The following is a 12123-nucleotide window of genomic DNA, read 5'->3' on the forward strand; positions in this document are numbered from 1 at the left end:
TCAATTACAAGCGCGTATTTATAAACCTATCAGCATCTAAAGCTACCTTTGAGACGATAATAGATTGAATCGGTTGTTAGTTGTTTAGGTAAGCTAAGTCTTTGTTTATTGTTGTGCTGTGGCATTCTTGTTACAATGGAGTTTAAGCGCATGGGTTGCATACTTATGACGTAGCCTCGTGACGTGTCAAGGCGACTGTGGGATTCGAACTGCTCCAGACCCTTTTTTCTCCCTACCCAATGACAAAGAGAAAAAAAGCGGTCTGGCCACGCGAGACTATACCATAGCTACTACTGAAATATCTATGGTAACAGGACGCAAATGCAGCAGACCACGTCATTTGCACTAAACTGCGCAGTGTAATTAGAATAGCTATGTGCATAATAATTATTAATTGTGTTTATGGATGTACAGGCATAAGCGCTTTATCCTTAAAATACAAATACAAATACACAATCTCGAGATAGCCCAACGACACCGGATGGCCTAGGGTCCACAACGTGAAAAATGAAGCTGCAAGAAACAAATCTCCAACTATCGTAGTATGTTACCCTTAGTGTCCCATCACTAATACCACTTGGAACTGAGTTCCCTTGTTGGAGAGATACGCGGATTTTAATATCTCACGTGATTGATCTTTATTTCGTGCGCTCCAAAGAAGACGTCCAGAGCTCCCAGATTCTGAGTGTGATATCAAGTGTTGTTGGCCTACCAAACCATGCATAGAAGTGAGTAAAACTTTGCCTGTGTTCAGGGCCACCCAGAGAAATTAAGGGGCCCAGGGCAAAGAGTTAAAGTGGGGCCCTTGACCCAAGTTGTAAGGTGAAGACCAAAAAAAAAAAAGAAAAAAAAAAGGTCACAACCTGCTGGCAATGACAATAACTACCCATCACCAACCATATCTCCTTATCTATAAGCTTGCTACACTGCTCCTCTGAAGAATACTGTGACTGCTCTATTAGAGTATTTAGATCTGACTGCTCTATTAGAGTATATCGATCTTTTAAACAGGTATTCAGGGGGCCCTTCGTGGGCCCTCCTGGGGCCCCTTTCAGGCTGGGGCCCGGGGCAAAATGCCCCAGTTGCCCCCCCCCCCCCCCCCCTGTGGGCGGCCCTGCCTGTGTTTTCCACAGAGGCTGACTTTCTGCGGATGGGTCGAGAAAATTTTTCGTTCGAGGTACATGCAAGTGCAGCAAGGGCACTACTAAGAGGTTTATAGATTCCATAGAGGGAAATCTCATTCGTAAACCTTCAATCAGAAAAATCTGTAATCTTCCATTAGCACATATTTATCGAATCACGTATTGTGGTTGTTGGTGGTATTAAGTATTCATCGAATTACATTTAGTAGATGCTGGTAGTATCACTATTAACTATATTTTTTTGGCAGGTGGTCAGGTTGTTTAATCACGTGATCAGGTGCACGTGATCCCCTCAACGCAGGTAGGTGACAAGCACGTAGCTGCTATTGCGTTTTCGAGCCTTTGTTGTAGCTCGATGCAGGATTTTTGGCCCCTGCAGCTAACTCGAGCCTATCTGGACGAGAGTTCCATAGCCCGTGCTGTGGAGAAGGATCTGACCTTTCACCTTATTCCTTGTTTATTAGGAGTAAGGGAGTATGTGGTGGAATTCGTAGAACGGGGGTTGGGAGTGGTGGGGCACTTTTACGCACGACGAGTTGAAGTTCGATCACACGAGCCAGCAAATGGCACCTTCTGCATCACGTGCGTAACTGGCTGGAGGCGTGCGTAATTCTTTTTGTGCTAACCACAGTTAAGCTATTAACCTCCATTTAGCACATATTTATCGAATCACGTATTGTGGTTGTTGGTGGTATTAAGTATTCATTGAATTACATTTAGTAGATGCTGGTAGTATCACTATTAACTATATTTTTTTGGCAGGTGGTCAGGTTGTTTAATCACGTGATCAGGTGCACGTGATCCCCTCTCAACGCAGGTAGGTGACAAACACGTAGCTGCTATTGCGTTTTCGAGCCTTTGTTGTAATCTGTATGGCTCGATGTAGGATTTTTGGCCCCTGCAGCTAACTCGAGCCTATCTGGACGAGAGTTCCATAGCCCAAAGAAAGCCCATAATGGGGTAGCAGGGGGTTCTAAGTGGCTAGTTTAAACCTTGTCAAAAATGATCATCTTGTTTGAGCTTGGTTTTCCTATCGCCCAGATGAGGTCTTGTCGCCTTTGATAGGCACTGTTAAGCGTTAGCGCCATAGGGTTAGCACGTGTGTCTGCCTATTCATGGCTACCTGGCCACCTCTATGTAAACCGTGCCAGCAGCGCAGTTTAGGAGCTGCAAATTGCTATTGGTTGTTGATACTGGCCGGTATAGAAAGGAATATATTTCAAAACGTTAAGTGAGTGATGTTGTATCAGTGCCATGCCCTGGTCTGGCGAGCAATCCACTGTCAGCGGACTACCTCAGCTTCATCGATACTTAGCTGCGTGACACTACAGCCTTTGTTTGATTGAAGTTTTATGGTCATAGTTATGACTTATGCTAAGACTGCTTGCTATAGGTGTGTCACCAGCGTGGTGCAAAGTTGGCAGTATCAGTAGCCGTAGCTATAGCTTGTTATTAATCTATAATGTACGTGTGTATGCAAGTACGTTTTAGTGGCTGCATGGCCTGTTGGATTTTTGCACTGTAGTCATGTGATGACCTAGCTGATGTGCAGTTGCGCTCTGTCCCCAGCTCGCAGTGCAGTCATAGTGAGTAATATTGGCTCACCTATTTGTGCACTCTTGACACAATCATAATTGACGTGTTCCCCGTATCCGGAGAATTGAGGCACAGCCCAGTCTGATGTGTCTATGTGTCACTAATCTGATACTGCTTATGGCAATCTCACATTATATCTCTATTTATAGAGTAGGTATGTGTATTAACCATGCCTGGTGTGATTTCAATAAACTAGTGCATGATACCGCTGGCATGTGGTAATGATCAACTACCTTAGTACAACTTTGTCTTGTTACCTGAAGTAGTGCTACTAGATCTAGACTCACTCGGTTGCTTTGTTCGGTGGTCACCATAGCTGTTATAGTGTGCTGCTTATCTGTCACATCCTGACTAGCTGGATATAGAATATTCTAGTCTGTTTTCTTTTTTTTTTTTTTTTTTTGTTTGTTTTGTTTTTCTTTTTTGATTGCTAGGAGTTCTAGTCAAGGTGTTCCCAGCAAGTGAGCTGTACTAGTTGCAGCTGGTCATCTTGATTATTGGTTATTGATTTAGCTGATATGTGTGTACTGTACATGTGCTACTGAACATCGCTGCCACATCTAGCTACAGCAAATAAATATAGTCTGGTGCTAACGCTCAAGTTGATGACTGACTACACTGTGCTGGTCACTTAGCAGGTATAGTCATATGCTCTCGGTGTAGCTGAAGTGTGCTTAAACTGTGGCCACAGCTGCTGCAAGTCCTGCCATTTAGTGGTAGTGATCAGCTGATGTTGTCACTGTACCATGCTACAAATGTAGCTGTCCTGTCATTCAGTTAAGTGCAGTAACTGATATGCTACTGTATAGGCAACTGAGTAGCCATTTTGCTTACTGCCATCGATGTTGTCATGTATAGCTGATACATATCTGTAGTGAACTGTGCTATACCACTGTATAACTGTCAAATATACTGCAAATGACACTGTCAGGTGCTATCGTTATAGCTGAAGCAGGAACTAGACCTTTATGATCAGTGTGGGTGAAGAGGAGTCTTTAGAGCACATGGTTGGACATGCTAAGTATGTAAGATTTTGCAGAGACCAAAGCCCAACCTCATGTGATTGCTATGGCCACTGTACTGCATTACTGACATAGTTGTCTCACCCACTGTGACTGATGCTAAGTGATAGTGATGCAGTCAGGTGAGAAAGCTCATAGCTGCCCTGTGCTGTTACTATCTGTAAGATCTGTCAATGGTGCAGGTACAAATAACGCAACTAATGTGTAGCCGCAATCGTGATGTGGTCAGGATTATCTATCCTGGCATGGCTGTTACGTCTGCAACTAATGCGTCAGGTGTTTTCAGTATGCAGTTGAAATTCCTGACACTTCTGCTGTACATTATTCATAGCAATCTATCTGATGTGTGGATGTAGGATCATGACAAAGTCAGATGTCACATCTACTACAATTGATGCAGTCAGATGTAACAATATACCTGATTTATGTGACTGCACAGTGCTACTGATGTAGCTGTCATGTCCACTGAAGCTGCAATTGATGTAGTGAGGGTGTGTGGCTACGCTGGTGATGTTTCTGCTACCTCCATTGCAATTAATATAGTCTGATGCTAACAGTATAGACTGTACAGTGCTACTGGTGTAGCTGTCCTGATCATGAAGCTGATATGTAGCTGCCCTGCTGAAGTTTCTACCACCTCTGCTGTGACATGTTCCTATGTAACAATATAGCTGATGTGTGGCTGTTGCTATAGTGCATGGTAATAATGTATAGCAGTACTATGGCTGTCCCATTTTTCATTTCATTTATATTTTTTTACCACTGATGTAGTCAGAAGCTAGCAATATAATGACTGTACAGTGTTGTTGACGTAGCAACTACAGCTGATGCATGCAGTATAGCTGTCATGTAAATGTGTGATGACAAGAGGTCACGTTCACTGTGATTGATAATCAGGTAGCTGATGTATGCATGATTGTACTGTGATACCAACATAGTTATCACATTAATTTTACTAGAATTGATGTTGCATCATTCATGTTTGAGAGCTACCAATGTAGCCCATATTTGAGTACTATGGATGCAGCCCACGTTTACTGATGTAGCTCATGGTTGAGTGCTATCGACATAGCTCATGTTTGAGTGTTACTGGCGTAGCTCATGTGTGATTGCTACTGACATCACTCATGTTTGAGAGCTGCCAACTTACCTCATCTGAGTGCTACTGACATAGCTCATGTATGGCTGCAACTAATGTAGTTCATGTCTGGTGCAGCTCGTGTTTGAGTGCTACCAGCTTACCTCATTTGAGTGCTACAAACTTACATAGCTCATGTCTGGGAGCTCCTGTCTGGGTACTGTCAATATAGCTCATGTCTGAGTGTTACCAATGTAGTTTATGTTTGAGCATCAGCGATGTAGCTCATGTAAGCATGTTTGAGTACTACCAACATGGCTCATGATCATGTCCACATAATGCTAATGATATAGCTCATGTTTGAGTGTTACTGACATAGCCCATGTTTGAGTGTTACATGGACGTAGATCATGTTTGATTGCTACCAACACAGCTCATGTCTGAGTGCTACTGATGTAGCTCGTGTTACCAGCTTACCTCTTTGAGTGCTACGTACCAAGTAGCTCATGTATGAGTGCTACTAATATAGCTCATGTTTGAGTGCTACCAAACATAGCTCATGTCTGAAATTGAGTGCTACTGATGTTCGTAGCTCATGTTTGCATGCTACTGATGTAGCTCATGTTTGAGTACTGCTGATGTAGCTCATGTTTGAGTTTGAGTGCTACTGACATAGCTCCTGTCTGAGTGCTATTGATATAGCTAATGTTTGAGTGCTACTGACTGCTCATGTTTATGTGCTACTGAGATAGCTCATGTCTGATACTGAGTGCTACTGATGTTTGTAGCTCATGTTTGCTTGCTACTGACATAGCTCGTGTTTGAATGCTACCAGCGTACCTCTTTTGAGTGCTACTGATGTAGCTCATGTTTGAGTGCTACTCACTCTTGAGTGTTTGCAATGTAGCTCATGTTTTGAGTGCTACTGCTGTAGTTCATGCTTGAGTGCTACCAATATGTTTATGGTGGAATTCTACTGTTGTAACTCATGTTTGAGTGCTACCGACATAGCTCATGTGTGAAAGCTCTTAACTTACCACATTAATTATGGGTGCTACCGATGTAGCTCGTGTATGGGTGCTACCGATGTAGCTCATGTCTGGGCACTACCAATGTAGCTCATGCCTGAGTGCTACCGACGTATAGTAGTTCATGTTTATGTGCTACCAACATAGCTCGTATTGTGAGATGTAGACTCATGTTTGAGTACCAACTTACCTCATTTGGGTGCTAGCAACATAGCTCATTTCTGGGTGCTATAGCCGCTCATGTCTGGCTACTGGTGATGTAGCTCATGTCTGAGTGCAACTGACAGCTTATTTTAGGTGTTACCAACATATTGAGTGCTACCGATGTAACTCAGATTTGGGTACTACCAATGTAGCTCATGATCATGTTTGAGAACTGCTGACATAGCTCGTTTGAGTGCTATACCGTCTTAACTCATGTTTCAGTGCTGCAGACATAGCTTATGTGTGAGTGCTACCAATGTAGCTCATGTTTGAGTGCTACCGGCGTACCTTATGCTGTGTGAGTGCTACCGACATGGCTTATGTTGTGAGATGTAGCTCATGTTTGAGTACCAACTTGAGTGTTACCAACATAGCTCATGTCTGGCTACAGCTACTGATGTAGCTCATGTCTGGGTGCTACTGACAGCTCATGTCTGGGTGTTGCTGACATATTGAGTGCTACCGATGTCACTCAGGTTACTACCGACGTACCTCTTGTTTGAGTGCTACCGATGTAGTTCATATGTGACTGCTACCAATGCATTTTTCTACAGTTGTGACTCATGTTTGAGTGCTACCGACATAGATCATGTGTAAGTGCTTTTAACTTACCACATTTGAGTGCTACCGATGTAGCTCATGTATGGGTGCTACTGACGTAGCTTATGTCTGGGTATTACCAATGATGTAGCTTATGTCTGAGTGCTACTGATGTATAGTAGTTCAGTTTAAGTGCTACTGACATAGCACATGTTTAAGTGCTACTGACATAGCTCATACTGTGAGATGTAGCTCATGTTTCAGTACCAACTTACCTCATTAGAGTGCTACCAACATAGCTCATCTCTGGGTGTTATACGTGTCTGGCTACTAATGATGTAGTTCATGTCTGGGTGTTACTGACATATTGAGTGCTGCTGATGTAACTCAGGTTTGGGTACTACCGACGTAGCTCATGTTTGACTGCTACTGACATAGCTCATGTTTGCAACATAGCTAGTGTTTGACTGAGTGCTACCAATGTAGCTCATGTTTGAGTGCTACCGTTGTAGCTCATGTGTGAGTGCTACCAACATGGCTCACATTGTGAGATGTAGCTGATGTTTGAGTACCAACTTGCCTCATTTGAGCGCTACCAAGTCTGAGTGCTACTGACAGATCGTGTCTGGGTGTTAATAACAAATTGAATGCTACTGACAGCTCAAGTCTAGGTGTTAATGACATATTGAGTACTACTGATGTAGCTCAGGTTTGAGTACTACTGATGTAGCTCATGTTCGAGTCCTATTGACATAGCTCATGCGTGAGTCCTACTGATGTAGCTCATGTGTGAGTACTGCCAACGTAGCTGATGTTTGAGTGCTACTACTGATGTAGCTGATGTTTGAGTGCTACTACCAATTACTGTAGCTGATGTTTGAGTGTTACTACCAGTTTGAGTGCTACTACCAATTAATGTAGCTGATGTTTGAGTGCTACTACCAATTAATGTAGCTGATGTTTGAGTGCTACCAACGTAGCTGATGTGAGTGCTACCGACGTAGCTGATGTTTGAGTGCTACTGATGTAGCTGATGTGAGTGCTACTGAAGTAGCTGATGTTTGTGTGCTACCGACGTAGCTGATGTGAGTGCTACTGACGTAGCTGATGTTTGTGTGCCACCAACGTAGCTGGTGTTTGAGTGCAACCGACGTAGCTGATGTTTGAGTGCTACCGACATAGCTGATGTGAGTGCTACTGACGTAGCTGATGTTTGAGTGCCACCGACGTAGCTGGTGTTTGAGTGCTACCAACGTAGCTGATGTTTGAGTGCTACCAACGCAGCTGATGTGAGTGCTACTGACGTAGCTGATGTTTGAGTGCTACCGATGTAGCTGATGTTTGAGTGCTACTGATGTAGCTGGTGTTTGAGTGCTACCGACGTAGCTGATGTGAGTGCTACTGAAGTAGCTGATGTTTGTGTGCTACCGACGTAGCTGATGTGAGTGCTACTGACGTAGCTGATGTTTGAGTGCCACCGATGTAGCTGGTGTTTGAGTGCTACCGACGTAGTTGATGTTTGAGTGCTACTGACGTAGCTGGTGTTTGAGTGCTACCGATGTAGCTGATGTTTGAGTGCTACTGATGTAGCTGGTGTTTGAGTGCTACCGACGTAGCTGATGTGAGTGCTACTGAAGTAGCTGATGTTTGTGTGCTACCGACGTAGCTGATGTGAGTGCTACTGACGTAGCTGATGTTTGAGTGCCACCGATGTAGCTGGTGTTTGAGTGCTACCGACGTAGTTGATGTTTGAGTGCTACCGACGTAGCTGGTGTTTGAGTGCTACCGACGTAGCTGATGTTTGAGTGCTACCAACGTAGCTGATGTGAGTGCTACTGACGTAGCTGGTGTTTGAGTGCTACTGATGTAGTTGGTGTTTGAGTGCTACTGACGTAGCTGATGTGAGTGCTACTGAAGTAGCTGATGTTTGTGTGCTACCGACGTAGCTGATGTGAGTGCTACTGACGTAGCTGATGTTTGAGTGCCACCGACGTAGCTGGTGTTTGAGTGCTACCGACGTAGTTGATGTTTGAGTGCTACCGACGTAGCTGGTGTTTGAGTGCTACCGACGTAGCTGATGTTTGAGTGCTATATACCAACGTAGCTGATGTGAGTGCTACTGACGTAGCTGATGTTTGAGTGCTACTGATGTAGCTGGTGTTTGAGTGCTACCGATGTAGCTGATGTTTGAGTGCTACTGATGTAGCTGATGTGAGTGCTACTGAAGTAGCTGATGTTTGAGTGCTACCGACGTAGCTGATGTGAGTGCTACCAACGTAGCTGATGTGAGTGCTACCGACGTAGCTGATGTGGGTGTTACCGACGTAGCTGATGTGAGTGCTACCGACGTAGCTGATGTGAGTGCTACCGACGTAGCTGATGTTTGAGTGCTACTGATGTAGCTGCCAATCCACCTGTCCCCAACTGAACCAGGCCTAGCTATCATTCCCCTTTTCCCTCCCTCCTAGGGGCTATACTTTAAAATGTGGAATCCAGCCAGCTTAATTTGCGGTCAACCAATCCACAAATTCCTTTCAAAAGAAAATTCCAGCAACCTTACCCTAAAAGGCCAGGTACCCTCTACGCCTACCTCCAGGATGTACTATATTTCACTCCCTTCCTGTGTGAAGGGAGGAGAATGATCGATGACTGGTTAGTGGGGACTTCCGGTGGTAGGTGATAACTCACTTGGCGAGACGATACTGGAGCATCTACTGATAGAATCAGTTGTGATCTGTGTGTGCCACCGCGGCTAGAGCACTATTGATCAAACTAGTGCCGGAAACTTTCTTGAGAATCTTCCTGGTCACATTCTGACGGTTATCAATGTGGTTCGCGGGGTAAAAGTAGAAGTTGATACCCTATTCATCACGATATCATTCCATTTGAGGTAGAGATGAAATATCATTGCTCTCCGTCTCGCACTTTTACGCATGACGAGTTGAAGTTCGATCACACGAGCCAGCAAATGGTGCCTTCTGCATCACGTGCGTAACTGGCTGGAGGCGTGTGTGATTCTTTTTGTGCTAACCACAGTTAAGCTATTAACCTCCATTTACATTTTGATAAACTTTCACCTTATTCAAAGTTTACAGACCCTCGGTTTCAGAAGTAGCTAATGCACTTGTCAATTTCATGCCCCACCCCCCACCCCCGGGCGTCCCCACACCCCAGGTGGGGATTTGACATTGCTTCTTGTCCCCACCACTGGGGCAATTGACAGTTGTCCAATTCACTGACCGCTTTTCGGTAGTTGCATTTCTAAACAATAAAATCGCACTTGCTATAATTTTACTAGCTACAGGGCAGATTTATTACTAGTCGCATGCGTGAAATATGCACTTGAGGTGTTGTCAAATCCCCTACTATGGGGGTGGGGACATAGTGGGGATTTCACTGTGAAAAAGGTGGGATATAAGATGGTATTTCCAGTGGCTTATTGAATACAAATAAGCCTTAATATAAATCCTGTATTATACTCATGTTATACTTTAGTATAATCCATACTATGCTATTACATATATGGTTTCAGTTTATTTACCACATTACCTGAAATAGCTTATATCTAGTATAATGTCCACGCTATACCATCACATATATGGTTTCAGTATGTTTAACACAGTAACTAAAGCCTTACATGTGATTGTTAGTATAATACAGATTATATCAAGCTTTTTTTGTATTCAATAAGCCACTGGAAATACCATCTTATATCCCTCATTTTTCACAGTGTTTGACAGCCGATTTTGCCTCAGTAGTGGGGAATTTGACACCATGATTTGTCAAATCCCCTGTACCCCCGGTGGTGGGGCATGAAATTGACAAGTGCATAATTTCAGAGCTGATTTCAGGTCGATAGCTACCTCGTTGAAAAGCGACCTGAAACAGCTTCGTTCTTGTTATTACATAGCGCCTCTAAAATATTAGCTATCTTACGGTGCTCACTTTAAGACGAAAAATCCTTCTGCTAATGGCCTAATAAAGTCATCGATCACACTATGATACAGTACTACCACCAGGTTAGTCTCGCGTGGCCAGACCGCTTTTTCTTCGTCACGGCGCTTATCGATTAGAGATTATAAGCGCCTACTCCGAAATAGGGTCTGGTCCAGAATCAATACGTAAACTCGTTTTCACACCCCAAGCAAGGGCTCGGGGTGTTTAATCAACTTTCGTCATAAAACGTATACTCCCTTTTAAATTTCAAGCCACGCACGCACTGGAAATGCCATGAACGATAGCCGGTGGAGTTGATGAGAGACACTGAGGCTGGTTTTCTACGGTTAAAAAGGTCACGGATCGATTCCTTGTGAAAACGAAAAGACTGAAGGCGAACTGAGCAAGGAATCAACCCGTGTTCTTTGTAACCTTAGAAAACCACCCTCAGTGTTTCTCATCGACTCTACCGACTATCGTTCATGGCATTTCCAGTGCGTACGTGGCTTGAAAATTAAAAGGAAGTATACGTTTTATGACGAAAGTTGATTAAACACCCCGAGCTCTTGCTTGGGGTGTGAAAACGAGTTTACGTATTGATTCTGGACCAGACCCTATTTCGGAGTAGGCGCTTATAATCTCTAATCGATAGGCGCCGTGACGAAGAAAAAGCGGTCTGGCCACGCGAGACTACCACCAGGTAGCTAGCTAAATGCCTTAATTCTCCGCGCTAGTTATAATTCAATTTCATTTTCTCTATGATGTATCCTCACCTTCCACTCCGCCGTCTGTTGACTATTTCACATCGCCTAGTTCTGCCCAAGGTTCTGCCAGGGTGGTACATTTCCGTTTCTATTCCATCTAGCGCACACCATTCTGTGCAAAGATCGCTAATACTCTAATAGGGCAGTCAGCTACTCTAACAGAACAGACTGGCATTATATGTGTTCTCAAATGGAGCTGGCAGTCATGCAGATCATGATTAACTAATTTCAGTCATTCAGCTAACGTATATAGATAATGGTAAGGTATATATTATCTATGGCTAAAGCTGTATAGCTACCAAACTTTATTTCCAGGCCGGACTACAATTTGGTAGATTATATGGTCCTTAATTTTTTCAGTATGATATTTTTCAAAGCTTCTGACAGCCTCACAGTTTCTTGAATTGAGAAAGCTAAACTTGAACACATTGTTTAGCTACCAATTGTCACAAGCAGGGAGAAAAACTGCATGTTAATAGGATGGTAACATCAAGACTGAATAGCTGCGAATGTAGTCCATACTACCTACCAACATCACGATCCACGAGACAGTATACCATCCACTGCACTACATCTTACCACATGTATCTACCACAGCACACCAAAATAGTTATTTTTCAAAAACAATTAATGATTGGAACTCTTTACCAGTAGATCTTATTGAAGTTGCAGATGCTGACATTTTTAGAACCGGACTACAATCATTATTGTAATTGTGTTGCATGTATTTGGGCAAATCTGAGCACACCAGCAGGGCTGTAATTATATAACCAAGTACTAAGAATAATACGAAACGCGGTTAAAATTACGTAA

The sequence above is a fragment of the Dysidea avara genome, chromosome 3, assembly GCF_963678975.1.
Source record: "Dysidea avara chromosome 3, odDysAvar1.4, whole genome shotgun sequence".
Taxonomy (NCBI): Eukaryota; Metazoa; Porifera; class Demospongiae; order Dictyoceratida; family Dysideidae; genus Dysidea; species Dysidea avara.